This window comes from Pleuronectes platessa, chromosome 11 (assembly GCF_947347685.1).
Source record: "Pleuronectes platessa chromosome 11, fPlePla1.1, whole genome shotgun sequence".
NCBI classification, from domain to species: domain Eukaryota; kingdom Metazoa; phylum Chordata; class Actinopteri; order Pleuronectiformes; family Pleuronectidae; genus Pleuronectes; species Pleuronectes platessa.
In genome coordinates this window covers 25,052,264-25,073,559 of record NC_070636.1, presented here as the reverse complement: position 1 = coordinate 25,073,559, position 21,296 = coordinate 25,052,264, and the positions used below count along the sequence as shown (strand labels likewise).

General features: G+C 45.5%; 42 non-coding genes across 42 annotated transcripts; all 42 read left to right on the top strand.

Moving 5' to 3' along the window:
* Positions 1 to 478: 478 nt before the first annotated feature.
* On the top strand, positions 479 to 591 carry LOC128452168 (U5 spliceosomal RNA). The gene has a single exon (XR_008340672.1). It is a non-coding gene; the product is annotated as a U5 spliceosomal RNA (small nuclear RNA).
* Positions 592 to 771: 180 nt separating this feature from the next.
* On the top strand, positions 772 to 963 carry LOC128452847 (U2 spliceosomal RNA). Its single transcript, XR_008341329.1, has one exon. It is a non-coding gene; the product is annotated as a U2 spliceosomal RNA (small nuclear RNA).
* Positions 964 to 1,477: 514 nt separating this feature from the next.
* Positions 1,478 to 1,590, top strand: LOC128452167 (U5 spliceosomal RNA). The gene has a single exon (XR_008340671.1). It is a non-coding gene; the product is annotated as a U5 spliceosomal RNA (small nuclear RNA).
* Positions 1,591 to 1,770: 180 nt separating this feature from the next.
* On the top strand, positions 1,771 to 1,962 carry LOC128451916 (U2 spliceosomal RNA). Its single transcript, XR_008340438.1, has one exon. It is a non-coding gene; the product is annotated as a U2 spliceosomal RNA (small nuclear RNA).
* A 513-nt stretch (positions 1,963 to 2,475) lies between these two features.
* LOC128452330 (U5 spliceosomal RNA) lies at positions 2,476 to 2,588 on the top strand. Its single transcript, XR_008340828.1, has one exon. It is a non-coding gene; the product is annotated as a U5 spliceosomal RNA (small nuclear RNA).
* Positions 2,589 to 2,768: 180 nt separating this feature from the next.
* LOC128451946 (U2 spliceosomal RNA) lies at positions 2,769 to 2,960 on the top strand. Its single transcript, XR_008340467.1, has one exon. It is a non-coding gene; the product is annotated as a U2 spliceosomal RNA (small nuclear RNA).
* Positions 2,961 to 3,473: 513 nt separating this feature from the next.
* On the top strand, positions 3,474 to 3,586 carry LOC128452166 (U5 spliceosomal RNA). The gene has a single exon (XR_008340670.1). It is a non-coding gene; the product is annotated as a U5 spliceosomal RNA (small nuclear RNA).
* A 180-nt stretch (positions 3,587 to 3,766) lies between these two features.
* On the top strand, positions 3,767 to 3,958 carry LOC128451842 (U2 spliceosomal RNA). The gene has a single exon (XR_008340369.1). It is a non-coding gene; the product is annotated as a U2 spliceosomal RNA (small nuclear RNA).
* Positions 3,959 to 4,471: 513 nt separating this feature from the next.
* Positions 4,472 to 4,584, top strand: LOC128452341 (U5 spliceosomal RNA). Its single transcript, XR_008340838.1, has one exon. It is a non-coding gene; the product is annotated as a U5 spliceosomal RNA (small nuclear RNA).
* A 180-nt stretch (positions 4,585 to 4,764) lies between these two features.
* Positions 4,765 to 4,956, top strand: LOC128451753 (U2 spliceosomal RNA). The gene has a single exon (XR_008340285.1). It is a non-coding gene; the product is annotated as a U2 spliceosomal RNA (small nuclear RNA).
* A 514-nt stretch (positions 4,957 to 5,470) lies between these two features.
* On the top strand, positions 5,471 to 5,583 carry LOC128452165 (U5 spliceosomal RNA). Its single transcript, XR_008340669.1, has one exon. It is a non-coding gene; the product is annotated as a U5 spliceosomal RNA (small nuclear RNA).
* Positions 5,584 to 5,763: 180 nt separating this feature from the next.
* On the top strand, positions 5,764 to 5,955 carry LOC128451752 (U2 spliceosomal RNA). The gene has a single exon (XR_008340284.1). It is a non-coding gene; the product is annotated as a U2 spliceosomal RNA (small nuclear RNA).
* A 514-nt stretch (positions 5,956 to 6,469) lies between these two features.
* On the top strand, positions 6,470 to 6,582 carry LOC128452163 (U5 spliceosomal RNA). Its single transcript, XR_008340667.1, has one exon. It is a non-coding gene; the product is annotated as a U5 spliceosomal RNA (small nuclear RNA).
* Positions 6,583 to 6,759: 177 nt separating this feature from the next.
* Positions 6,760 to 6,951, top strand: LOC128452940 (U2 spliceosomal RNA). Its single transcript, XR_008341418.1, has one exon. It is a non-coding gene; the product is annotated as a U2 spliceosomal RNA (small nuclear RNA).
* A 514-nt stretch (positions 6,952 to 7,465) lies between these two features.
* LOC128452162 (U5 spliceosomal RNA) lies at positions 7,466 to 7,578 on the top strand. The gene has a single exon (XR_008340666.1). It is a non-coding gene; the product is annotated as a U5 spliceosomal RNA (small nuclear RNA).
* Positions 7,579 to 7,758: 180 nt separating this feature from the next.
* LOC128452939 (U2 spliceosomal RNA) lies at positions 7,759 to 7,950 on the top strand. Its single transcript, XR_008341417.1, has one exon. It is a non-coding gene; the product is annotated as a U2 spliceosomal RNA (small nuclear RNA).
* A 514-nt stretch (positions 7,951 to 8,464) lies between these two features.
* LOC128452161 (U5 spliceosomal RNA) lies at positions 8,465 to 8,577 on the top strand. The gene has a single exon (XR_008340665.1). It is a non-coding gene; the product is annotated as a U5 spliceosomal RNA (small nuclear RNA).
* Positions 8,578 to 8,754: 177 nt separating this feature from the next.
* On the top strand, positions 8,755 to 8,946 carry LOC128452938 (U2 spliceosomal RNA). Its single transcript, XR_008341416.1, has one exon. It is a non-coding gene; the product is annotated as a U2 spliceosomal RNA (small nuclear RNA).
* A 514-nt stretch (positions 8,947 to 9,460) lies between these two features.
* LOC128452160 (U5 spliceosomal RNA) lies at positions 9,461 to 9,573 on the top strand. The gene has a single exon (XR_008340664.1). It is a non-coding gene; the product is annotated as a U5 spliceosomal RNA (small nuclear RNA).
* Positions 9,574 to 9,753: 180 nt separating this feature from the next.
* LOC128451841 (U2 spliceosomal RNA) lies at positions 9,754 to 9,945 on the top strand. Its single transcript, XR_008340368.1, has one exon. It is a non-coding gene; the product is annotated as a U2 spliceosomal RNA (small nuclear RNA).
* A 514-nt stretch (positions 9,946 to 10,459) lies between these two features.
* LOC128452159 (U5 spliceosomal RNA) lies at positions 10,460 to 10,572 on the top strand. The gene has a single exon (XR_008340663.1). It is a non-coding gene; the product is annotated as a U5 spliceosomal RNA (small nuclear RNA).
* Positions 10,573 to 10,749: 177 nt separating this feature from the next.
* On the top strand, positions 10,750 to 10,941 carry LOC128452937 (U2 spliceosomal RNA). The gene has a single exon (XR_008341415.1). It is a non-coding gene; the product is annotated as a U2 spliceosomal RNA (small nuclear RNA).
* A 514-nt stretch (positions 10,942 to 11,455) lies between these two features.
* On the top strand, positions 11,456 to 11,568 carry LOC128452158 (U5 spliceosomal RNA). The gene has a single exon (XR_008340662.1). It is a non-coding gene; the product is annotated as a U5 spliceosomal RNA (small nuclear RNA).
* A 180-nt stretch (positions 11,569 to 11,748) lies between these two features.
* Positions 11,749 to 11,940, top strand: LOC128452936 (U2 spliceosomal RNA). Its single transcript, XR_008341414.1, has one exon. It is a non-coding gene; the product is annotated as a U2 spliceosomal RNA (small nuclear RNA).
* A 514-nt stretch (positions 11,941 to 12,454) lies between these two features.
* LOC128452157 (U5 spliceosomal RNA) lies at positions 12,455 to 12,567 on the top strand. Its single transcript, XR_008340661.1, has one exon. It is a non-coding gene; the product is annotated as a U5 spliceosomal RNA (small nuclear RNA).
* A 180-nt stretch (positions 12,568 to 12,747) lies between these two features.
* On the top strand, positions 12,748 to 12,939 carry LOC128452846 (U2 spliceosomal RNA). The gene has a single exon (XR_008341328.1). It is a non-coding gene; the product is annotated as a U2 spliceosomal RNA (small nuclear RNA).
* A 514-nt stretch (positions 12,940 to 13,453) lies between these two features.
* LOC128452156 (U5 spliceosomal RNA) lies at positions 13,454 to 13,566 on the top strand. Its single transcript, XR_008340660.1, has one exon. It is a non-coding gene; the product is annotated as a U5 spliceosomal RNA (small nuclear RNA).
* Positions 13,567 to 13,743: 177 nt separating this feature from the next.
* On the top strand, positions 13,744 to 13,935 carry LOC128452935 (U2 spliceosomal RNA). The gene has a single exon (XR_008341413.1). It is a non-coding gene; the product is annotated as a U2 spliceosomal RNA (small nuclear RNA).
* Positions 13,936 to 14,449: 514 nt separating this feature from the next.
* LOC128452155 (U5 spliceosomal RNA) lies at positions 14,450 to 14,562 on the top strand. Its single transcript, XR_008340659.1, has one exon. It is a non-coding gene; the product is annotated as a U5 spliceosomal RNA (small nuclear RNA).
* Positions 14,563 to 14,742: 180 nt separating this feature from the next.
* On the top strand, positions 14,743 to 14,934 carry LOC128452818 (U2 spliceosomal RNA). Its single transcript, XR_008341302.1, has one exon. It is a non-coding gene; the product is annotated as a U2 spliceosomal RNA (small nuclear RNA).
* A 514-nt stretch (positions 14,935 to 15,448) lies between these two features.
* Positions 15,449 to 15,561, top strand: LOC128452513 (U5 spliceosomal RNA). The gene has a single exon (XR_008341006.1). It is a non-coding gene; the product is annotated as a U5 spliceosomal RNA (small nuclear RNA).
* A 180-nt stretch (positions 15,562 to 15,741) lies between these two features.
* Positions 15,742 to 15,933, top strand: LOC128451902 (U2 spliceosomal RNA). The gene has a single exon (XR_008340425.1). It is a non-coding gene; the product is annotated as a U2 spliceosomal RNA (small nuclear RNA).
* Positions 15,934 to 16,447: 514 nt separating this feature from the next.
* LOC128452154 (U5 spliceosomal RNA) lies at positions 16,448 to 16,560 on the top strand. The gene has a single exon (XR_008340658.1). It is a non-coding gene; the product is annotated as a U5 spliceosomal RNA (small nuclear RNA).
* A 180-nt stretch (positions 16,561 to 16,740) lies between these two features.
* On the top strand, positions 16,741 to 16,932 carry LOC128451870 (U2 spliceosomal RNA). Its single transcript, XR_008340396.1, has one exon. It is a non-coding gene; the product is annotated as a U2 spliceosomal RNA (small nuclear RNA).
* A 514-nt stretch (positions 16,933 to 17,446) lies between these two features.
* Positions 17,447 to 17,559, top strand: LOC128452152 (U5 spliceosomal RNA). Its single transcript, XR_008340656.1, has one exon. It is a non-coding gene; the product is annotated as a U5 spliceosomal RNA (small nuclear RNA).
* A 180-nt stretch (positions 17,560 to 17,739) lies between these two features.
* Positions 17,740 to 17,931, top strand: LOC128452845 (U2 spliceosomal RNA). The gene has a single exon (XR_008341327.1). It is a non-coding gene; the product is annotated as a U2 spliceosomal RNA (small nuclear RNA).
* A 514-nt stretch (positions 17,932 to 18,445) lies between these two features.
* LOC128452151 (U5 spliceosomal RNA) lies at positions 18,446 to 18,558 on the top strand. Its single transcript, XR_008340655.1, has one exon. It is a non-coding gene; the product is annotated as a U5 spliceosomal RNA (small nuclear RNA).
* A 177-nt stretch (positions 18,559 to 18,735) lies between these two features.
* Positions 18,736 to 18,927, top strand: LOC128452934 (U2 spliceosomal RNA). The gene has a single exon (XR_008341412.1). It is a non-coding gene; the product is annotated as a U2 spliceosomal RNA (small nuclear RNA).
* Positions 18,928 to 19,441: 514 nt separating this feature from the next.
* On the top strand, positions 19,442 to 19,554 carry LOC128452150 (U5 spliceosomal RNA). Its single transcript, XR_008340654.1, has one exon. It is a non-coding gene; the product is annotated as a U5 spliceosomal RNA (small nuclear RNA).
* A 177-nt stretch (positions 19,555 to 19,731) lies between these two features.
* On the top strand, positions 19,732 to 19,923 carry LOC128452933 (U2 spliceosomal RNA). Its single transcript, XR_008341411.1, has one exon. It is a non-coding gene; the product is annotated as a U2 spliceosomal RNA (small nuclear RNA).
* A 513-nt stretch (positions 19,924 to 20,436) lies between these two features.
* LOC128452149 (U5 spliceosomal RNA) lies at positions 20,437 to 20,549 on the top strand. The gene has a single exon (XR_008340653.1). It is a non-coding gene; the product is annotated as a U5 spliceosomal RNA (small nuclear RNA).
* Positions 20,550 to 20,729: 180 nt separating this feature from the next.
* On the top strand, positions 20,730 to 20,921 carry LOC128451750 (U2 spliceosomal RNA). Its single transcript, XR_008340283.1, has one exon. It is a non-coding gene; the product is annotated as a U2 spliceosomal RNA (small nuclear RNA).
* Positions 20,922 to 21,296: the final 375 nt, after the last annotated feature.

Below are 21,296 nucleotides of genomic sequence, written 5' to 3'. Positions count from 1 at the left end.
TGGAGTTTTAAAGGTGAATTCTACACTGGGTCAATGAAACTGAGGCAATGGCCTGGCAGAGTTTGACAAGTGTGCAAAACCGCTCTGATGACTCACTGCCTTGTGAAGTGATCATGCATGACTCTGCACGGGGTCACAATGAGCTTCAACTGGATTCCAAATTGAATCAGAAGCGTTTGTCAAAAACTGAAACTGGTTTTCACTCAAGATCCTCTGGGAGACTTGGTGAGAAAGCAGAGTCAGCTTTTTGGACCCAATGTAAGTGGTTCAGGGATGTATCGCTTAAAAAGGCTTAAAAGCCAATCACTAGTCAGGGCAGGAGCAAATAAAGACTTGTATAATTTTGGTTGGCAGATGGGGGCGTGGTGGGAATGTTGTATACTAGAATCTGACATGCGGAAAGCAAAGAGAGGCCCACCGCGTAGGTGGTGACTGTGACCGAGAGGCTCCTCCGCTGCTCTCGAACAGAGGGCCATGCTGACTCTGGTTTCTCTTCATAACGCACAAGTCTTTCGCCTTTTACTAAAGACTTCCGTGGAGAGGAACAAACATGAGTTGAATCTATTTTTGGCAGGCTTTGCTTTATGGCTGAGCCTTATGAAATTGTGAAAAGTCAAAGAATTGTCTAGGTCAGAAATCAAGTGTCCACAAAGGAGAGCTTAGGCGGAGGTGATGAGCAGCAGCCATTGTTATGCACACCTACAAACGGGGTACCACAGCAAGGGAGAATTGCGCCAAGAGCTTGGCGTGGACATCCAACACTTGTGGATTATCGCTTCTCGGCCTTTTGGCTAAGATCAAGTGTAGTATCTGTTCTTATCAGTTTAATATCTGATATGTCCTCAATATGAGGACTACATATTAAGCAGATTTTTGGCAAGAGGAGCAGAAATTTGGAGCTTGCTCCCTTCTCTCCACGCATCGACCTAGCATTGCAGTGCTGCTGGGAACGGTGCACTCTGTTCTTACCTTGTAGAAAAGCAAACACTCAAACAATTGTGGAGTTTTAAAGGTGAATTCTACACTGGGTCAATGAAACTGAGGGAATGGCCTAGCAGAGTTTGACAAGTGTGCAAAACCGCTCTGATGACTCACTGCCTTGTGAAGTGATCATGCATGACTCTGCACGGGGTCACAATGAGCTTCAACTGGATTCCAAATTGAATCAGAAGCGTTTGTCAAAAACTGAAACTGGTTTTCACTCAAGATCCTCTGGGAGACTTGGTGAGAAAGCAGAGTCAGCTTTTTGGACCCAATGTAAGTGGTTCAGGGATGTATCGCTTAAAAAGGCTTAAAAGCCAATCACTAGTCAGGGCAGGAGCAAATAAAGACTTGTATAATTTTGGTTGGCAGATGGGGGCGTGGTGGGAATGTTGTATACTAGAATCTGACATGCGGAAAGCAAAGAGAGGCCCACCGCGTAGGTGGTGACTGTGACCGAGAGGCTCCTTCACTGCTCTCGAACAGAGGGCCATGCTGACTCTGGTTTCTCTTCATAACGCACAAGTCTTTCGCCTTTTACTAAAGACTTCCGTGGAGAGGAACAAACATGAGTTGAATCTATTTTTGGCAGGCTTTGCTTTATGGCTGAGCCTTATGAAATTGTGAAAAGTCAAAGAATTGTCTAGGTCAGAAATCAAGTGTCCACAAAGGAGAGCTTAGGCGGAGGTGATGAGCAGCAGCCATTGTTATGCACACCTACAAACAGGGTACCACAGCAAGGGAGAATTGCGCCAAGAGCTTGGCGTGGACATCCAACACTTGTGGATTATCGCTTCTCGGCCTTTTGGCTAAGATCAAGTGTAGTATCTGTTCTTATCAGTTTAATATCTGATATGTCCTCTATGTGAGGACTACATATTAAGCAGATTTTTGGCAAGAGGAGCAGAAATTTGGAGCTTGCTCCCTTCTCTCCAAGCATCGACATAGCATTGCAGTGCCGCTGGGAACGGTGCACTCTGTTCTTACCTTGTAGAAAAGCAAACACTCAAACAATTGTGGAGTTTTAAAGGTGAATTCTACACTGGGTCAATGAAACTGAGGGAATAGCCTGGCAGAGTTTGACAAGTGTGCAAAACCGCTCTGATGACTCACTGCCTTGTGAAGTGATCATGCATGACTCTGCAAGGGGTCACAATGAGCTTCAACTGGATTCCAAATTGAATCAGAAGCGTTTGTCAAAAACTGAAACTGTTTTCACTCAAGATCCTCTGGGAGACTTGGTGAGAAAGCAGAGTCAGCTTTTTGGACCCAATGTAAGTGGTTCAGGGATGTATCGCTTAAAAAGGCTTAAAAGCCAATCCCTAGTCAGGGCAGGAGCAAATAAAGACTTGTATAATTTTGGTTGGCAGATGCGGGCGTGGTGGGAATGTTGTATACTAGAATCTGACATGCGGAAAGCAAAGAGAGGCCCACCGCGTAGGTGGTGACTGTGACCGAGAGGCTCCTCCGCTGCTCTCGAACAGAGGGCCATGCTGACTCTGGTTTCTCTTCATAACGCACAAGTCTTTCGCCTTTTACTAAAGACTTCCGTGGAGAGGAACAAACATGAGTTGAATCTATTTTTGGCAGGCTTTGCTTTATGGCTGAGCCTTATGAAATTGTGAAAAGTCAAAGAATTGTCTAGGTCAGAAATCAAGTGTCCACAAAGGAGAGCTTAGGCGGAGGTGATGAGCAGCAGCCATTGTTATGCACACCTACAAACGGGGTACCACAGCAAGGGAGAATTGCGCCAAGAGCTTGGCGTGGACATCCAACACTTGTGGATTATCGCTTCTCGGCCTTTTGGCTAAGATCAAGTGTAGTATCTGTTCTTATCAGTTTAATATCTGATATGTCCTCTATATGAGGTCTACATATTAAGCAAATTTTTGGCAAGAGGAGCAGAAATTTGATGCTTGCTCCCTTCTCTCCACGCATCGACCTAGCATTGCAGTGCCGCTGGGAACGGTGCACTCTGTTCTTACCTTGTAGAAAAGCAAACACTCAAACAATTGTGGAGTTTTAAAGGTGAATTCTACACTGGGTCAATGAAACTGAGGGAATAGCCTGGCAGAGTTTGACAAGTGTGCAAAACCGCTCTGATGACTCACTGCCTTGTGAAGTGATCATGCATGACTCTGCAAGGGGTCACAATGAGCTTGAACTGGATTCCAAATTGAATCAGAAGCGTTTGTCAAAAACTGAAACTGTTTTCACTCAAGATCCTCTGGGAGACTTGGTGAGAAAGCAGAGTCAGCTTTTTGGACCCAATTAAAGTGGTTCAGGGATGTATCGCTTAAAAAGGCTTAAAAGCCAATCACTAGTCAGGGCAGGAGCAAATAAAGACTTGTATAATTTTGGTTGGCAGATGGGGGCGTGGTGGGAATGTTGTATACTAGAATCTGACATGCGGAAAGCAAAGAGAGGCCCACCGCGTAGGTGGTGACTGTGACCGAGAGGCTCCTCCGCTGCTCTCGAACAGAGGGCCATGCTGACTCTGGTTTCTCTTCATAACGCACAAGTCTTTCGCCTTTTACTAAAGACTTCCGTGGAGAGGAACAAACATGAGTTGAATCTATTTTTGGCAGGCTTTGCTTTATGGCTGAGCCTTATGAAATTGTGAAAAGTCAAAGAATTGTCTAGGTCAGAAATCAAGTGTCCACAAAGGAGAGCTTAGGCGGAGGTGATGAGCAGCAGCCATTGTTATGCACACCTACAAACGGGGTACCACAGCAAGGGAGAATTGCGCCAAGAGCTTGGCGTGGACATCCAACACTCGTGGATTATCGCTTCTCGGCCTTTTGGCTAAGATCAAGTGTAGTATCTGTTCTTATCAGTTTAATATCTGATATGTCCTCTATATGAGGACTACATATTAAGCAGATTTTTGGCAAGAGGAGCAGAAATTTGGAGCTTGCTCCCTTCTCTCCACGCATCGACCTAGCATTGCAGTGCGGCTGGGAACGGTGCACTCTGTTCTTACCTTGTAGAAAAGCAAACACTCAAACAATTGTGGAGTTTTAAAGGTGAATTCTACACTGGGTAAATGAAACTGAGGGAATAGCCTGGCAGAGTTTGACAAGTGTGCAAAACCGCTCTGATGACTCACTGCCTTGTGAAGTGATCATGCATGACTCTGCAAGGGGTCACAATGAGCTTCAACTGGATTCCAAATTGAATCAGAAGCGTTTGTCAAAAACTGAAACTGTTTTCACTCAAGATCCTCTGGGAGACTTGGTGAGAAAGCAGAGTCAGCTTTTTGGACCCAATGTAAGTGGTTCAGGGATGTATCGCTTAAAAAGGCTTAAAAGCCAATCACTAGTCAGGGCAGGAGCAAATAAAGACTTGTATAATTTTGGTTGGCAGATGGGGGCGTGGTGGGAATGTTGTATACTAGAATCTGACATGCGGAAAGCAAAGAGAGGCCCACCGCGTAGGTGGTGACTGTGACCGAGAGGCTCCTCCGCTGCTCTCGAACAGAGGGCCATGCTGACTCTGGTTCCTCTTCATAACGCACAAGTCTTTCGCCTTTTACTAAAGACTTCCGTGGAGAGGAACAAACATGAGTTGAATCTATTTTTGGCAGGCTTTGCTTTATGACTGAGCCTTATGAAATTGTGAAAAGTCAAAGAATTGTCTAGGTCAGAAATCAAGTGTCCACAAAGGAGAGCTTAGGCGGAGGTGATGAGCAGCAGCCATTGTTATGCACACCTACAAACGGGGTACCACAGCAAGGGAGAATTGCGCCAAGAGCTTGGCATGGACATCCAACACTTGTGGATTATCGCTTCTCGGCCTTTTGGCTAAGATCAAGTGTAGTATCTGTTCTTATCAGTTTAATATCTGATATGTCCTCTATATGAGGACTACATATTAAGCAGATTTTTGGCAAGAGGAGCAGAAATTTGGAGCTTGCTCCCTTCTCTCCACGCATCGACCTAGCATTGCAGTGCTGCTGGGAACGGTGCACTCTGTTCTTACCTTGTAGAAAAGCAAACACTCAAACAATTGTGGAGTTTTAAAGGTGAATTCTACACTGGGTCAATGAAACTGAGGGAATGGCCTAGCAGAGTTTGACAAGTGTGCAAAACCGCTCTGATGACTCACTGCCTTGTGAAGTGATCATGCATGACTCTGCACGGGGTCACAATGAGCTTCAACTGGATTCCAAATTGAATCAGAAGCGTTTGTCAAAAACTGAAACTGGTTTTCACTCAAGATCCTCTGGGAGACTTGGTGAGAAAGCAGAGTCAGCTTTTTGGACCCAATGTAAGTGGTTCAGGGATGTATCGCTTAAAAAGGCTTAAAAGCCAATCACTAGTCAGGGCAGGAGCAAATAAAGACTTGTATAATTTTGGTTGGCAGATGGGGGCGTGGTGGGAATGTTGTATACTAGAATCTGACATGCGGAAAGCAAAGAGAGGCCCACCGCGTAGGTGGTGACTGTGACCGAGAGGCTCCTCCGCTGCTCTCGAACAGAGGGCTATGCTGACTCTGGTTTCTCTTCATAACGCACAAGTCTTTCGCCTTTTACTAAAGACTTCCGTGGAGAGGAACAAACATGAGTTGAATCTATTTTTGGCAGGCTTTGCTTTATGGCTGAGCCTTATGAAATTGTGAAAAGTCAAAGAATTGTCTAGGTCAGAAATCAAGTGTCCACAAAGGAGAGCTTAGGCGGAGGTGATGAGCAGCAGCCATTGTTATGCACACCTACAAACGGGGTACCACAGCAAGGGAGAATTGCGCCAAGAGCTTGGCATGGACATCCAACACTTGTGGATTATCGCTTCTCGGCCTTTTGGCTAAGATCAAGTGTAGTATCTGTTCTTATCAGTTTAATATCTGATATGTCCTCTATATGAGGACTACATATTAAGCAGATTTTTGGCAAGAGGAGCAGAAATTTGGAGCTTGCTCCCTTCTCTCCACGCATCGACCTAGCATTGCAGTGCTGCTGGGAACGGTGCACTCTGTTCTTACCTTGTAGAAAAGCAAACACTCAAACAATTGTGGAGTTTTAAAGGTGAATTCTACACTGGGTCAATGAAACTGAGGGAATGGCCTAGCAGAGTTTGACAAGTGTGCAAAACCGCTCTGATGACTCACTGCCTTGTGAAGTGATCATGCATGACTCTGCACGGGGTCACAATGAGCTTCAACTGGATTCCAAATTGAATCAGAAGCGTTTGTCAAAAACTGAAACTGGTTTTCACTCAAGATCCTCTGGGAGACTTGGTGAGAAAGCAGAGTCAGCTTTTTGGACCCAATGTAAGTGGTTCAGGGATGTATCGCTTAAAAAGGCTTAAAAGCCAATCACTAGTCAGGGCAGGAGCAAATAAAGACTTGTATAATTTTGGTTGGCAGATGGGGGCGTGGTGGGAATGTTGTATACTAGAATCTGACATGCGGAAAGCAAAGAGAGGCCCACCGCGTAGGTGGTGACTGTGACCGAGAGGCTCCTTCACTGCTCTCGAACAGAGGGCCATGCTGACTCTGGTTTCTCTTCATAACGCACAAGTCTTTCGCCTTTTACTAAAGACTTCCGTGGAGAGGAACAAACATGAGTTGAATCTATTTTTGGCAGGCTTTGCTTTATGGCTGAGCCTTATGAAATTGTGAAAAGTCAAAGAATTGTCTAGGTCAGAAATCAAGTGTCCACAAAGAGCTTAGGCGGAGGTGATGAGCAGCAGCCATTGTTATGCACACCTACAAACGGGGTACCACAGCAAGGGAGAATTGCGCCAAGAGCTTGGCGTGGACATCCAACACTTGTGGATTATCGCTTCTCGGCCTTTTGGCTAAGATCAAGTGTAGTATCTGTTCTTATCAGTTTAATATCTGATATGTCCTCTATATGAGGACTACATATTAAGCAGATTTTTGGCAAGAGGAGCAGAAATTTGGAGCTTGCTCCCTTCTCTCCACGCATCGACCTAGCATTGCAGTGCCGCTGGGAACGGTGCACTCTGTTCTTACCTTGTAGAAAAGCAAACACTCAAACAATTGTGGAGTTTTAAAGGTGAATTCTACACTGGGTCAATGAAACTGAGGCAATGGCCTGGCAGAGTTTGACAAGTGTGCAAAACCGCTCTGATGACTCACTGCCTTGTGAAGTGATCATGCATGACTCTGCACGGGGTCACAATGAGCTTCAACTGGATTCCAAATTGAATCAGAAGCGTTTGTCAAAAACTGAAACTGGTTTTCACTCAAGATCCTCTGGGAGACTTGGTGAGAAAGCAGAGTCAGCTTTTTGGACCCAATGTAAGTGGTTCAGGGATGTATCGCTTAAAAAGGCTTAAAAGCCAATCACTAGTCAGGGCAGGAGCAAATAAAGACTTGTATAATTTTGGTTGGCAGATGGGGGCGTGGTGGGAATGTTGTATACTAGAATCTGACATGCGGAAAGCAAAGAGAGGCCCACCGCGTAGGTGGTGACTGTGACCGAGAGGCTCCTCCGCTGCTCTCGAACAGAGGGCCATGCTGACTCTGGTTTCTCTTCATAACGCACAAGTCTTTCGCCTTTTACTAAAGACTTCCGTGGAGAGGAACAAACATGAGTTGAATCTATTTTTGGCAGGCTTTGCTTTATGGCTGAGCCTTATGAAATTGTGAAAAGTCAAAGAATTGTCTAGGTCAGAAATCAAGTGTCCACAAAGGAGAGCTTAGGCGGAGGTGATGAGCAGCAGCCATTGTTATGCACACCTACAAACGGGGTACCACAGCAAGGGAGAATTGCGCCAAGAGCTTGGCATGGACATCCAACACTTGTGGATTATCGCTTCTCGGCCTTTTGGCTAAGATCAAGTGTAGTATCTGTTCTTATCAGTTTAATATCTGATATGTCCTCTATATGAGGACTACATATTAAGCAGATTTTTGGCAAGAGGAGCAGAAATTTGGAGCTTGCTCCCTTCTCTCCACGCATCGACCTAGCATTGCAGTGCCGCTGGGAACGGTGCACTCTGTTCTTACCTTGTAGAAAAGCAAACACTCAAACAATTGTGGAGTTTTAAAGGTGAATTCTACACTGGGTCAATGAAACTGAGGCAATGGCCTGGCAGAGTTTGACAAGTGTGCAAAACCGCTCTGATGACTCACTGCCTTGTGAAGTGATCATGCATGACTCTGCACGGGGTCACAATGAGCTTCAACTGGATTCCAAATTGAATCAGAAGCGTTTGTCAAAAACTGAAACTGGTTTTCACTCAAGATCCTCTGGGAGACTTGGTGAGAAAGCAGAGTCAGCTTTTTGGACCCAATGTAAGTGGTTCAGGGATGTATCGCTTAAAAAGGCTTAAAAGCCAATCACTAGTCAGGGCAGGAGCAAATAAAGACTTGTATAATTTTGGTTGGCAGATGGGGGCGTGGTGGGAATGTTGTATACTAGAATCTGACACGCGGAAAGCAAAGAGAGGCCCACCGCGTAGGTGGTGACTGTGACCGAGAGGCTCCTTCACTGCTCTCGAACAGAGGGCCATGCTGACTCTGGTTTCTCTTCATAACGCACAAGTCTTTCGCCTTTTACTAAAGACTTCCGTGGAGAGGAACAAACATGAGTTGAATCTATTTTTGGCAGGCTTTGCTTTATGGCTGAGCCTTATGAAATTGTGAAAAGTCAAAGAATTGTCTAGGTCAGAAATCAAGTGTCCACAAAGAGCTTAGGCGGAGGTGATGAGCAGCAGCCATTGTTATGCACACCTACAAACGGGGTACCACAGCAAGGGAGAATTGCGCCAAGAGCTTGGCGTGGACATCCAACACTTGTGGATTATCGCTTCTCGGCCTTTTGGCTAAGATCAAGTGTAGTATCTGTTCTTATCAGTTTAATATCTGATATGTCCTCTATATGAGGACTACATATTAAGCAGATTTTTGGCAAGAGGAGCAGAAATTTGGAGCTTGCTCCCTTCTCTCCACGCATCGACCTAGCATTGCAGTGCCGCTGGGAACGGTGCACTCTGTTCTTACCTTGTAGAAAAGCAAACACTCAAACAATTGTGGAGTTTTAAAGGTGAATTCTACACTGGGTCAATGAAACTGAGGCAATGGCCTGGCAGAGTTTGACAAGTGTGCAAAACCGCTCTGATGACTCACTGCCTTGTGAAGTGATCATGCATGACTCTGCACGGGGTCACAATGAGCTTCAACTGGATTCCAAATTGAATCAGAAGCGTTTGTCAAAAACTGAAACTGGTTTTCACTCAAGATCCTCTGGGAGACTTGGTGAGAAAGCAGAGTCAGCTTTTTGGACCCAATGTAAGTGGTTCAGGGATGTATCGCTTAAAAAGGCTTAAAAGCCAATCACTAGTCAGGGCAGGAGCAAATAAAGACTTGTATAATTTTGGTTGGCAGATGGGGGCGTGGTGGGAATGTTGTATACTAGAATCTGACATGCGGAAAGCAAAGAGAGGCCCACCGCGTAGGTGGTGACTGTGACCGAGAGGCTCCTCCGCTGCTCTCGAACAGAGGGCCATGCTGACTCTGGTTTCTCTTCATAACGCACAAGTCTTTCGCCTTTTACTAAAGACTTCCGTGGAGAGGAACAAACATGAGTTGAATCTATTTTTGGCAGGCTTTGCTTTATGGCTGAGCCTTATGAAATTGTGAAAAGTCAAAGAATTGTCTAGGTCAGAAATCAAGTGTCCACAAAGGAGAGCTTAGGCGGAGGTGATGAGCAGCAGCCATTGTTATGCACACCTACAAACGGGGTACCACAGCAAGGGAGAATTGCGCCAAGAGCTTGGCATGGACATCCAACACTTGTGGATTATCGCTTCTCGGCCTTTTGGCTAAGATCAAGTGTAGTATCTGTTCTTATCAGTTTAATATCTGATATGTCCTCTATATGAGGACTACATATTAAGCAGATTTTTGGCAAGAGGAGCAGAAATTTGGAGCTTGCTCCCTTCTCTCCACGCATCGACCTAGCATTGCAGTGCGGCTGGGAACGGTGCACTCTGTTCTTACCTTGTAGAAAAGCAAACACTCAAACAATTGTGGAGTTTTAAAGGTGAATTCTACACTGGGTCAATGAAACTGAGGCAATGGCCTGGCAGAGTTTGACAAGTGTGCAAAACCGCTCTGATGACTCACTGCCTTGTGAAGTGATCATGCATGACTCTGCACGGGGTCACAATGAGCTTCAACTGGATTCCAAATTGAATCAGAAGCGTTTGTCAAAAACTGAAACTGGTTTTCACTCAAGATCCTCTGGGAGACTTGGTGAGAAAGCAGAGTCAGCTTTTTGGACCCAATGTAAGTGGTTCAGGGATGTATCGCTTAAAAAGGCTTAAAAGCCAATCACTAGTCAGGGCAGGAGCAAATAAAGACTTGTATAATTTTGGTTGGCAGATGGGGGCGTGGTGGGAATGTTGTATACTAGAATCTGACACGCGGAAAGCAAAGAGAGGCCCACCGCGTAGGTGGTGACTGTGACCGAGAGGCTCCTTCACTGCTCTCGAACAGAGGGCCATGCTGACTCTGGTTTCTCTTCATAACGCACAAGTCTTTCGCCTTTTACTAAAGACTTCCGTGGAGAGGAACAAACATGAGTTGAATCTATTTTTGGCAGGCTTTGCTTTATGGCTGAGCCTTATGAAATTGTGAAAAGTCAAAGAATTGTCTAGGTCAGAAATCAAGTGTCCACAAAGAGCTTAGGCGGAGGTGATGAGCAGCAGCCATTGTTATGCACACCTACAAACGGGGTACCACAGCAAGGGAGAATTGCGCCAAGAGCTTGGCGTGGACATCCAACACTTGTGGATTATCGCTTCTCGGCCTTTTGGCTAAGATCAAGTGTAGTATCTGTTCTTATCAGTTTAATATCTGATATGTCCTCTATATGAGGACTACATATTAAGCAGATTTTTGGCAAGAGGAGCAGAAATTTGGAGCTTGCTCCCTTCTCTCCACGCATCGACCTAGCATTGCAGTGCCGCTGGGAACGGTGCACTCTGTTCTTACCTTGTAGAAAAGCAAACACTCAAACAATTGTGGAGTTTTAAAGGTGAATTCTACACTGGGTCAATGAAACTGAGGCAATGGCCTGGCAGAGTTTGACAAGTGTGCAAAACCGCTCTGATGACTCACTGCCTTGTGAAGTGATCATGCATGACTCTGCACGGGGTCACAATGAGCTTCAACTGGATTCCAAATTGAATCAGAAGCGTTTGTCAAAAACTGAAACTGGTTTTCACTCAAGATCCTCTGGGAGACTTGGTGAGAAAGCAGAGTCAGCTTTTTGGACCCAATGTAAGTGGTTCAGGGATGTATCGCTTAAAAAGGCTTAAAAGCCAATCACTAGTCAGGGCAGGAGCAAATAAAGACTTGTATAATTTTGGTTGGCAGATGGGGGCGTGGTGGGAATGTTGTATACTAGAATCTGACATGCGGAAAGCAAAGAGAGGCCCACCGCGTAGGTGGTGACTGTGACCGAGAGGCTCCTCCGCTGCTCTCGAACAGAGGGCCATGCTGACTCTGGTTTCTCTTCATAACGCACAAGTCTTTCGCCTTTTACTAAAGACTTCCGTGGAGAGGAACAAACATGAGTTGAATCTATTTTTGGCAGGCTTTGCTTTATGGCTGAGCCTTATGAAATTGTGAAAAGTCAAAGAATTGTCTAGGTCAGAAATCAAGTGTCCACAAAGGAGAGCTTAGGCGGAGGTGATGAGCAGCAGCCATTGTTATGCACACCTACAAACGGGGTACCACAGCAAGGGAGAATTGCGCCAAGAGCTTGGCATGGACATCCAACACTTGTGGATTATCGCTTCTCGGCCTTTTGGCTAAGATCAAGTGTAGTATCTGTTCTTATCAGTTTAATATCTGATATGTCCTCTATATGAGGACTACATATTAAGCAGATTTTTGGCAAGAGGAGCAGAAATTTGGAGCTTGCTCCCTTCTCTCCACGCATCGACCTAGCATTGCAGTGCCGCTGGGAACGGTGCACTCTGTTCTTACCTTGTAGAAAAGCAAACACTCAAACAATTGTGGAGTTTTAAAGGTGAATTCTACACTGGGTCAATGAAACTGAGGCAATGGCCTGGCAGAGTTTGACAAGTGTGCAAAACCGCTCTGATGACTCACTGCCTTGTGAAGTGATCATGCATGACTCTGCACGGGGTCACAATGAGCTTCAACTGGATTCCAAATTGAATCAGAAGCGTTTGTCAAAAACTGAAACTGGTTTTCACTCAAGATCCTCTGGGAGACTTGGTGAGAAAGCAGAGTCAGCTTTTTGGACCCAATGTAAGTGGTTCAGGGATGTATCGCTTAAAAAGGCTTAAAAGCCAATCACTAGTCAGGGCAGGAGCAAATAAAGACTTGTATAATTTTGGTTGGCAGATGGGGGCGTGGTGGGAATGTTGTATACTAGAATCTGACATGCGGAAAGCAAAGAGAGGCCCACCGCGTAGGTGGTGACTGTGACCGAGAGGCTCCTCCGCTGCTCTCGAACAGAGGGCCGTGCTGACTCTGGTTTCTCTTCATAACGCACAAGTCTTTCGCCTTTTACTAAAGACTTCCGTGGAGAGGAACAAACATGAGTTGAATCTATTTTTGGCAGGCTTTGCTTTATGGCTGAGCCTTATGAAATTGTGAAAAGTCAAAGAATTGTCTAGGTCAGAAATCAAGTGTCCACAAAGGAGAGCTTAGGCGGAGGTGATGAGCAGCAGCCATTGTTATGCACACCTACAAACGGGGTACCACAGCAAGGGAGAATTGCGCCAAGAGCTTGGCGTGGACATCCAACACTTGTGGATTATCGCTTCTCGGCCTTTTGGCTAAGATCAAGTGTAGTATCTGTTCTTATCAGTTTAATATCTGATATGTCCTCAATATGAGGACTACATATTAAGCAGATTTTTGGCAAGAGGAGCAGAAATTTGGAGCTTGCTCCCTTCTCTCCACGCATCGACCTAGCATTGCAGTGCTGCTGGGAACGGTGCACTCTGTTCTTACCTTGTAGAAAAGAAAACACTCAAACAATTGTGGAGTTTTAAAGGTGAATTCTACACTGGGTCAATGAAACTGAGGGAATGGCCTAGCAGAGTTTGACAAGTGTGCAAAACCGCTCTGATGACTCACTGCCTTGCGAAGTGATCATGCATGACTCTGCACGGGGTCACAATGAGCTTCAACTGGATTCCAAATTGAATCAGAAGCGTTTGTCAAAAACTGAAACTGGTTTTCACTCAAGATCCTCTGGGAGACTTGGTGAGAAAGCAGAGTCAGCTTTTTGGACCCAATGTAAGTGGTTCAGGGATGTATCGCTTAAAAAGGCTTAAAAGCCAATCACTAGTCAGGGCAGGAGCAAATAAAGACTTGTATAATTTTGGTTGGCAGATGGGGGCGTGGTGGGAATGTTGTATACTAGAATCTGACATGCGGAAAGCAAAGAGAGGCCCACCGCGTAGGTGGTGACTGTGACCGAGAGGCTCCTTCACTGCTCTCGAACAGAGGGCCATGCTGACTCTGGTTTCTCTTCATAACGCACAAGTCTTTCGCCTTTTACTAAAGACTTCCGTGGAGAGGAACAAACATGAGTTGAATCTATTTTTGGCAGGCTTTGCTTTATGGCTGAGCCTTATGAAATTGTGAAAAGTCAAAGAATTGTCTAGGTCAGAAATCAAGTGTCCACAAAGAGCTTAGGCGGAGGTGATGAGCAGCAGCCATTGTTATGCACACCTACAAACGGGGTACCACAGCAAGGGAGAATTGCGCCAAGAGCTTGGCGTGGACATCCAACACTTGTGGATTATCGCTTCTCGGCCTTTTGGCTAAGATCAAGTGTAGTATCTGTTCTTATCAGTTTAATATCTGATATGTCCTCTATATGAGGACTACATATTAAGCAGATTTTTGGCAAGAGGAGCAGAAATTTGGAGCTTGCTCCCTTCTCTCCACGCATCGACCTAGCATTGCAGTGCCGCTGGGAACGGTGCACTCTGTTCTTACCTTGTAGAAAAGCAAACACTCAAACAATTGTGGAGTTTTAAAGGTGAATTCTACACTGGGTCAATGAAACTGAGGCAATGGCCTGGCAGAGTTTGACAAGTGTGCAAAACCGCTCTGATGACTCACTGCCTTGTGAAGTGATCATGCATGACTCTGCACGGGGTCACAATGAGCTTCAACTGGATTCCAAATTGAATCAGAAGCGTTTGTCAAAAACTGAAACTGGTTTTCACTCAAGATCCTCTGGGAGACTTGGTGAGAAAGCAGAGTCAGCTTTTTGGACCCAATGTAAGTGGTTCAGGGATGTATCGCTTAAAAAGGCTTAAAAGCCAATCACTAGTCAGGGCAGGAGCAAATAAAGACTTGTATAATTTTGGTTGGCAGATGGGGGCGTGGTGGGAATGTTGTATACTAGAATCTGACATGCGGAAAGCAAAGAGAGGCCCACCGCGTAGGTGGTGACTGTGACCGAGAGGCTCCTCCGCTGCTCTCGAACAGAGGGCCATGCTGACTCTGGTTTCTCTTCATAACGCACAAGTCTTTCGCCTTTTACTAAAGACTTCCGTGGAGAGGAACAAACATGAGTTGAATCTATTTTTGGCAGGCTTTGCTTTATGGCTGAGCCTTATGAAATTGTGAAAAGTCAAAGAATTGTCTAGGTCAGAAATCAAGTGTCCACAAAGGAGAGCTTAGGCGGAGGTGATGAGCAGCAGCCATTGTTATGCACACCTACAAACGGGGTACCACAGCAAGGGAGAATTGCGCCAAGAGCTTGGCGTGGACATCCAACACTTGTGGATTATCGCTTCTCGGCCTTTTGGCTAAGATCAAGTGTAGTATCTGTTCTTATCAGTTTAATATCTGATATGTCCTCAATATGAGGACTACATATTAAGCAGATTTTTGGCAAGAGGAGCAGAAATTTGGAGCTTGCTCCCTTCTCTCCACGCATCGACCTAGCATTGCAGTGCCGCTGGGAACGGTGCACTCTGTTCTTACCTTGTAGAAAAGCAAACACTCAAACAATTGTGGAGTTTTAAAGGTGAATTCTACACTGGGTCAATGAAACTGAGGGAATGGCCTGGCAGAGTTTGACAAGTGTGCAAAACCGCTCTGATGACTCACTGCCTTGTGAAGTGATCATGCATGACTCTGCACGGGGTCACAATGAGCTTCAACTGGATTCCAAATTGAATCAGAAGCGTTTGTCAAAAACTGAAACTGGTTTTCACTCAAGATCCTCTGGGAGACTTGGTGAGAAAGCAGAGTCAGCTTTTTGGACCCAATGTAAGTGGTTCAGGGATGTATCGCTTAAAAAGGCTTAAAAGCCAATCACTAGTCAGGGCAGGAGCAAATAAAGACTTGTATAATTTTGGTTGGCAGATGGGGGCGTGGTGGGAATGTTGTATACTAGAATCTGACATGCGGAAAGCTAAGAGAGGCCCACCGCGTAGGTGGTGACTGTGACCGAGAGGCTCCTCCGCTGCTCTCGAACAGAGGGCCATGCTGACTCTGGTTTTTCTTCATAACGCACAAGTCTTTCGCCTTTTACTAAAGACTTCCGTGGAGAGGAACAAACATGAGTTGAATCTATTTTTGGCAGGCTTTGCTTTATGGCTGAGCCTTATGAAATTGTGAAAAGTCAAAGAATTGTCTAGGTCAGAAATCAAGTGTCCACAAAGGAGAGCTTAGGCGGAGGTGATGAGCAGCAGCCATTGTTATGCACACCTACAAACAGGGTACCACAGCAAGGGAGAATTGCGCCAAGAGCTTGGCGTGGACATCCAACACTTGTGGATTATCGCTTCTCGGCCTTTTGGCTAAGATCAAGTGTAGTATCTGTTCTTATCAGTTTAATATCTGATATGTCCTCTATGTGAGGACTACATATTAAGCAGATTTTTGGCAAGAGGAGCAGAAATTTGGAGCTTGCTACCTTCTCTCCACGCATCGACCTAGCATTGCAGTGCCGCTGGGAACGGTGCACTCTGTTCTTACCTTGTAGAAAAGCAAACACTCAAACAATTGTGGAGTTTTAAAGGTGAATTCTACACTGGGTCAATGAAACTGAGGCAATGGCCTGGCAGAGTTTGACAAGTGTGCAAAACCGCTCTGATGACTCACTGCCTTGTGAAGTGATCATGCATGACTCTGCACGGGGTCACAATGAGCTTCAACTGGATTCCAAATTGAATCAGAAGCGTTTGTCAAAAACTGAAACTGGTTTTCACTCAAGATCCTCTGGGAGACTTGGTGAGAAAGCAGAGTCAGCTTTTTGGACCCAATGTAAGTGGTTCAGGGATGTATCGCTTAAAAAGGCTTAAAAGCCAATCACTAGTCAGGGCAGGAGCAAATAAAGACTTGTATAATTTTGGTTGGCAGATGGGGGCGTGGTGGGAATGTTGTATACTAGAATCTGACATGCGGAAAGCAAAGAGAGGCCCACCGCGTAGGTGGTGACTGTGACCGAGAGGCTCCTCCGCTGCTCTCGAACAGAGGGCCATGCTGACTCTGGTTTCTCTTCATAACGCACAAGTCTTTCGCCTTTTACTAAAGACTTCCGTGGAGAGGAACAAACATGAGTTGAATCTATTTTTGGCAGGCTTTGCTTTATGGCTGAGCCTTATGAAATTGTGAAAAGTCAAAGAATTGTCTAGGTCAGAAATCAAGTGTCCACAAAGGAGAGCTTAGGCGGAGGTGATGAGCAGCAGCCATTGTTATGCACACCTACAAACGGGGTACCACAGCAAGGGAGAATTGCGCCAAGAGCTTGGCATGGACATCCAACACTTGTGGATTATCGCTTCTCGGCCTTTTGGCTAAGATCAAGTGTAGTATCTGTTCTTATCAGTTTAATATCTGATATGTCCTCTATATGAGGACTACATATTAAGCAGATTTTTGGCAAGAGGAGCAGAAATTTGGAGCTTGCTCCCTTCTCTCCACGCATCGACCTAGCATTGCAGTGCCGCTGGGAACGTTGCACTCTGTTCTTACCTTGTAGAAAAGCAAACACTCAAACAATTGTGGAGTTTTAAAGGTGAATTCTACACTGGGTCAATGAAACTGAGGCAATGGCCTGGCAGAGTTTGACAAGTGTGCAAAACCGCTCTGATGACTCACTGCCTTGTGAAGTGATCATGCATGACTCTGCACGGGGTCACAATGAGCTTCAACTGGATTCCAAATTGAATCAGAAGCGTTTGTCAAAAACTGAAACTGGTTTTCACTCAAGATCCTCTGGGAGACTTGGTGAGAAAGCAGAGTCAGCTTTTTGGACCCAATGTAAGTGGTTCAGGGATGTATCGCTTAAAAAGGCTTAAAAGCCAATCACTAGTCAGGGCAGGAGCAAATAAAGACTTGTATAATTTTGGTTGGCAGATGGGGGCGTGGTGGGAATGTTGTATACTAGAATCTGACATGCGGAAAGCAAAGAGAGGCCCACCGCGTAGGTGGTGACTGTGACCGAGAGGCTCCTCCGCTGCTCTCGAACAGAGGGCCATGCTGACTCTGGTTTCTCTTCATAACGCACAAGTCTTTCGCCTTTTACTAAAGACTTCCGTGGAGAGGAACAAACATGAGTTGAATCTATTTTTGGCAGGCTTTGCTTTATGGCTGAGCCTTATGAAATTGTGAAAAGTCAAAGAATTGTCTAGGTCAGAAATCAAGTGTCCACAAAGGAGAGCTTAGGCGGAGGTGATGAGCAGCAGCCATTGTTATGCACACCTACAAACGGGGTACCACAGCAAGGGAGAATTGCGCCAAGAGCTTGGCGTGGACATCCAACACTTGTGGATTATCGCTTCTCGGCCTTTTGGCTAAGATCAAGTGTAGTATCTGTTCTTATCAGTTTAATATCTGATATGTCCTCAATATGAGGACTACATATTAAGCAGATTTTTGGCAAGAGGAGCAGAAATTTGGAGCTTGCTCCCTTCTCTCCACGCATCGACCTAGCATTGCAGTGCTGCTGGGAACGGTGCACTCTGTTCTTACCTTGTAGAAAAGCAAACACTCAAACAATTGTGGAGTTTTAAAGGTGAATTCTACACTGGGTCAATGAAACTGAGGGAATGGCCTAGCAGAGTTTGACAAGTGTGCAAAACCGCTCTGATGACTCACTGCCTTGTGAAGTGATCATGCATGACTCTGCACGGGGTCACAATGAGCTTCAACTGGATTCCAAATTGAATCAGAAGCGTTTGTCAAAAACTGAAACTGGTTTTCACTCAAGATCCTCTGGGAGACTTGGTGAGAAAGCAGAGTCAGCTTTTTGGACCCAATGTAAGTGGTTCAGGGATGTATCGCTTAAAAAGGCTTAAAAGCCAATCACTAGTCAGGGCAGGAGCAAATAAAGACTTGTATAATTTTGGTTGGCAGATGGGGGCGTGGTGGGAATGTTGTATACTAGAATCTGACATGCGGAAAGCAAAGAGAGGCCCACCGCGTAGGTGGTGACTGTGACCGAGAGGCTCCTTCACTGCTCTCGAACAGAGGGCCATGCTGACTCTGGTTTCTCTTCATAACGCACAAGTCTTTCGCCTTTTACTAAAGACTTCCGTGGAGAGGAACAAACATGAGTTGAATCTATTTTTGGCAGGCTTTGCTTTATGGCTGAGCCTTATGAAATTGTGAAAAGTCAAAGAATTGTCTAGGTCAGAAATCAAGTGTCCACAAAGAGCTTAGGCGGAGGTGATGAGCAGCAGCCATTGTTATGCACACCTACAAACGGGGTACCACAGCAAGGGAGAATTGCGCCAAGAGCTTGGCGTGGACATCCAACACTTGTGGATTATCGCTTCTCGGCCTTTTGGCTAAGATCAAGTGTAGTATCTGTTCTTATCAGTTTAATATCTGATATGTCCTCTATATGAGGACTACATATTAAGCAGATTTTTGGCAAGAGGAGCAGAAATTTGGAGCTTGCTCCCTTCTCTCCACGCATCGACCTAGCATTGCAGTGCCGCTGGGAACGGTGCACTCTGTTCTTACCTTGTAGAAAAGCAAACACTCAAACAATTGTGGAGTTTTAAAGGTGAATTCTACACTGGGTCAATGAAACTGAGGCAATGGCCTGGCAGAGTTTGACAAGTGTGCAAAACCGCTCTGATGACTCACTGCCTTGTGAAGTGATCATGCATGACTCTGCACGGGGTCACAATGAGCTTCAACTGGATTCCAAATTGAATCAGAAGCGTTTGTCAAAAACTGAAACTGGTTTTCACTCAAGATCCTCTGGGAGACTTGGTGAGAAAGCAGAGTCAGCTTTTTGGACCCAATGTAAGTGGTTCAGGGATGTATCGCTTAAAAAGGCTTAAAAGCCAATCACTAGTCAGGGCAGGAGCAAATAAAGACTTGTATAATTTTGGTTGGCAGATGGGGGCGTGGTGGGAATGTTGTATACTAGAATCTGACATGCGGAAAGCAAAGAGAGGCCCACCGCGTAGGTGGTGACTGTGACCGAGAGGCTCCTTCACTGCTCTCGAACAGAGGGCCATGCTGACTCTGGTTTCTCTTCATAACGCACAAGTCTTTCGCCTTTTACTAAAGACTTCCGTGGAGAGGAACAAACATGAGTTGAATCTATTTTTGGCAGGCTTTGCTTTATGGCTGAGCCTTATGAAATTGTGAAAAGTCAAAGAATTGTCTAGGTCAGAAATCAAGTGTCCACAAAGAGCTTAGGCGGAGGTGATGAGCAGCAGCCATTGTTATGCACACCTACAAACGGGGTACCACAGCAAGGGAGAATTGCGCCAAGAGCTTGGCGTGGACATCCAACACTTGTGGATTATCGCTTCTCGGCCTTTTGGCTAAGATCAAGTGTAGTATCTGTTCTTATCAGTTTAATATCTGATATGTCCTCTATATGAGGACTACATATTAAGCAGATTTTTGGCAAGAGGAGCAGAAATTTGGAGCTTGCTCCCTTCTCTCCACGCATCGACCTAGCATTGCAGTGCCGCTGGGAACGGTGCACTCTGTTCTTACCTTGTAGAAAAGCAAACACTCAAACAATTGTGGAGTTTTAAAGGTGAATTCTACACTGGGTCAATGAAACTGAGGGAATAGCCTGGCAGAGTTTGACAAGTGTGCAAAACCGCTCTGATGACTCACTGCCTTGTGAAGTGATCATGCATGACTCTGCACGGGGTCACAATGAGCTTCAACTGGATTCCAAATTGAATCAGAAGCGTTTGTCAAAAACTGAAACTGTTTTCACTCAAGATCCTCTGGGAGACTTGGTGAGAAAGCAGAGTCAGCTTTTTGGACCCAATGTAAGTGGTTCAGGGATGTATCGCTTAAAAAGGCTTAAAAGCCAATCACTAGTCAGGGCAGGAGCAAATAAAGACTTGTATAATTTTGGTTGGCAGATGGGGGCGTGGTGGGAATGTTGTATACTAGAATCTGACATGCGGAAAGCAAAGAGAGGCCCACCGCGTAGGTGGTGACTGTGACCGAGAGGCTCCTCCGCTGCTCTCGAACAGAGGGCCATGCTGACTCTGGTTTCTCTTCATAACGCACAAGTCTTTCGCCTTTTACTAAAGACTTCCGTGGAGAGGAACAAACATGAGTTGAATCTATTTTTGGCAGGCTTTGCTTTATGGCTGAGCCTTATGAAATTGTGAAAAGTCAAAGAATTGTCTAGGTCAGAAATCAAGTGTCCACAAAGGAGAGCTTAGGCGGAGGTGATGAGCAGCAGCCATTGTTATGCACACCTACAAACGGGGTACCACAGCAAGGGAGAATTGCGCCAAGAGCTTGGCGTGGACATCCAACACTTGTGGATTATCGCTTCTCGGCCTTTTGGCTAAGATCAAGTGTAGTATCTGTTCTTATCAGTTTAATATCTGATATGTCCTCTATATGAGGACTACATATTAAGCAGATTTTTGGCAAGAGGAGCAGAAATTTGGAGCTTGCTCCCTTCTCTCCACGCATCGACCTAGCATTGCAGTGCTGCTGGGAACGGTGCACTCTGTTCTTACCTTGTAGAAAAGCAAACACTCAAACAATTGTGGAGTTTTAAAGGTGAATTCTACACTGGGTCAATGAAACTGAGGCAATGGCCTGGCAGAGTTTGACAAGTGTGCAAAACCGCTCTGATGACTCACTGCCTTGTGAAGTGATCATGCATGACTCTGCACGGGGTCACAATGAGCTTCAACTGGATTCCAAATTGAATCAGAAGCGTTTGTCAAAAACTGAAACTGGTTTTCACTCAAGATCCTCTGGGAGACTTGGTGAGAAAGCAGAGTCAGCTTTTTGGACCCAATGTAAGTGGTTCAGGGATGTATCGCTTAAAAAGGCTTAAAAGCCAATCACTAGTCAGGGCAGGAGCAAATAAAGACTTGTAT